Source organism: Mytilus californianus, unplaced genomic scaffold, assembly GCF_021869535.1.
Source record: "Mytilus californianus isolate M0D057914Y unplaced genomic scaffold, xbMytCali1.0.p SCAF_2, whole genome shotgun sequence".
Taxonomy (NCBI): Eukaryota; Metazoa; Mollusca; class Bivalvia; order Mytilida; family Mytilidae; genus Mytilus; species Mytilus californianus.
The window spans coordinates 59,992,414-59,995,698 of record NW_026262668.1 but is presented as its reverse complement, the minus strand read 5'-3'; positions in this window follow the sequence as shown (position 1 = coordinate 59,995,698).

The following is a 3,285-nucleotide window of genomic DNA, read 5'->3' as shown; positions in this document are numbered from 1 at the left end:
AATGAAGAAATACATGTTTGAAGGACCTGTAAACCTTTGTACAAAACTAGAGCTGTCCCTACAGTGGGACTAATACCCCAGTACATGCATTCTAGTTGCTGCTGTGAAATTCAGTATTGAGATTTCTGGTTTTCAGCCATGCATTCTATAAAATCATTGCCTCTGTGTTAGACTGACACATGATTACTGATAGGTCAATCTGAAAAAATTATACTGACCCATGAACAAAATGTGAGGTTTGTTTACAGTAAATTCAAAAATCAAAAATCAAAGTTCAAAGTCAAGGTCAGTATGATGGTTCTGTATACAAAAAGTTGTCAACTTAAGTGATTTTTACTATCATCATGATCATAGGGGTCAAAGGTCAGGGTGATCTGACTGTGGTATATCACACTATCTTAGTCTATGATGCAACTGCATACCAAGTTTGGTTAACCTAAGTTCAAAAGATATGCGCCCACACAAATTGGACAGGGGGCCTCGGTGGCCAAGTGGTCTAAGTAGTTACTACTGTAATCACTAGCCAGTCAAAACTGAGGTTGTGAGTTCGAACCCCGCTCGTGCAGGTGCACTCGACTCCAATCTTAATTGACTAGGATTGTCAGTTTTCCTATCGAAGGGTGGTGGTTTTCTCCGGGCACTCGGGCTTCCTCCACCAATACAAACTGGCCGCCACGAAATAGCCCAAAAGTGGCGTTAAAACACCAAAAAATCAAATCAAATTGGACAGGGTTTTACTATCATAGGGGTCAAAGGTCAAAGTCAAGGTCATAGTGATCTGACTTTGGTAAATGACACACTCCCAGCCCATGATGCAACTCCATACCCAGTTTGGTTATCCTAAGTTTTACGGTTCAAAAGATATGCACAGGACACAAATTGGACAAGGTTTTACTATCATAGGGGTCAAAGTTAAGGTCAAAGTTAAGGTCAGAGTGACCTGACCTTGGTATATCACAGACAACCAGCCAATGATGCAACTGCATACCAAGTTTGGCCAACAAAAGTTTTACTGTTCAAGATATCCCCGGACACAGTTTTACTCTCATAGGGGTCAAAGTCAAGGACAGAGTGATCTGACTTTGGTTTATGACACACCCTCAACCCATGATGCAACTGCATACCAAGTTTGGTTAAACTAAGATTTACTGTTCAAAAGTTATGCACCGGACACAAAGGGGGACAGACAGACAGACAGACAGACAGACATGGTGATACCTATATGACCCCAAAACTTTGACTGCAGGGGTATTATTAATTTGACAAAATACATCAATGATAATATCAAGGAAATATTTACTGTAAAGTTATAACTGATTAAAATTTATAAAATAGTCATTAGTAATATATAAATATAAGAAGATAAGTGGTGTTACATATTGATCTATTTATAAAATTGTCATTAGTAATATAGATATAAGAAGATGAGTGGGTTCAAATGTTGATCTATTTTATATAGTACTACGTCTATTGTTAGAAGGCACACCTAGTATTCTTCAAACATGTATTATATTTAACTTTGGATTTTACATGAGAATGTATACTAGTATAAATATAAACATTATGGTAAATTTTCAACTATAAAAAATATAAGTCGGAAATGACGCTAATAGTCTCATTATGTTGAATACTGAATCAAATATGTTGATTTGTTGTCCAAACATAAATGGAAAATGTACACAATTCTCGTTGACATTGAATAGATGCAACTCCCAAGTAGCTGTAACATGTCAAATGTGTCAAAAATCACAAAAACTAAAATGGCGCTGTATGGACTGTAATTTAACAATTTGTGAAAGATGCAAAGAAATTCATTCAAAAATTCCATCAATCTCTGGACATACAATAGTGAATTTTACAGACATTCCTGTACCTAGAATGGAACAAAGAGTAGAGGCAGAAATAATGAAAAATCAGTGCACTAGACATAAAATGAAAACTTACAAATTCTTCTGTCGAACATGCAACGTTTTGATATGCTCCGAATGCATTACCGAAGTCCATTCAAAACATAACCATGCTTACATTTCACAATTATTAAATGAAAAAATTTTGAATGAAGCAGACACTTCAAAAGGTTATACAAAAGTATATAAAGATATTGAGAGACAAGACTCAGCTTCAATAGATTCATATTGCTTGTTAATGACGGAATTTGAACTTGTTCATACTGTTAGAACTAATTTACCATCCATTAATTACATGGCATTGCCAAATGATGATGAAGCTTACATTTGTAGCCTTGACAGAAAGAGTATTGTCAATCTAAAACTCAACACTACAGGATATATTACCAGGAAGAGAAAACTATCAAATTCAAAAGAAGTTGACGAAATTGTAGGATTTCAAATTCAGCCATATGATATTACTATCAACTTAAAAGGTAATCTTCTCTTCATATCAGATTACTGTCTTAAATTAAATACAAAAAATGCTCAAGGGCAAACAGAAATTTCTAATATCAGGGATTTTAATCCACTGAAGCCGAAATGTGTTCATTATGACAAAGAAAGGGACATAATCTTAGTAGGACTTACTGAAGGTGATTCTGACTTTGAACTTAAAGAAAGTAGCCTTCGTCAAGTTGTTGCTGTAAATCAAAGAGGAACATTGTGTAAAAGGTTCGAATATACAACAGAAAATAAAAGGCTATTTACCTTGCCAGTTAGAATTATCAGCATTAAAGATGGAGGAATCTGTGTGATTGATCGAGTCAGCCAAACTACTGGAAGAGTTCTGTCACTTAATTGGGAAGGAAACTTGATGTGGACATATGAAGATCCTCCTCCTAGTTTATGCCCTGATCGATTCTATCCAACAGATTTGACAATCACAAACACTCAGAAAATAATTGTGGTAGACAGTAATAACAGAGCATTTCACTTTCTCAATACTAAGGGAGCTTTAATCTTACACCAGTTATCAATTAATTTAGGAATTGAGAGGCCTTTTTGTTTGGACACTGACAATTCAGGGTATTTATGGGTAGGGTGTCTACGTGGCACTACTTCAAGAGAGACTGGTGCAAATTTGTATAAAATTAAAATCAAAGGATTTTAATAATTATATTACTGGAATTTGTTTTCCTCAAACACAAGTAAAGAAAATTCAGAATTAATTGTGTGCATTGGTTTATCTACAAAGTTTGACTGGAGATTAAGTAATATAATTTATGTATTTAATGTAATAAAATGTTATGAACAAGAATCTAAATCAGAGTTTATTTATTGTGATGTTCATATTTTATCCCCTTTTAAATAAATCAAAAAGTTCAAGAAGACATAT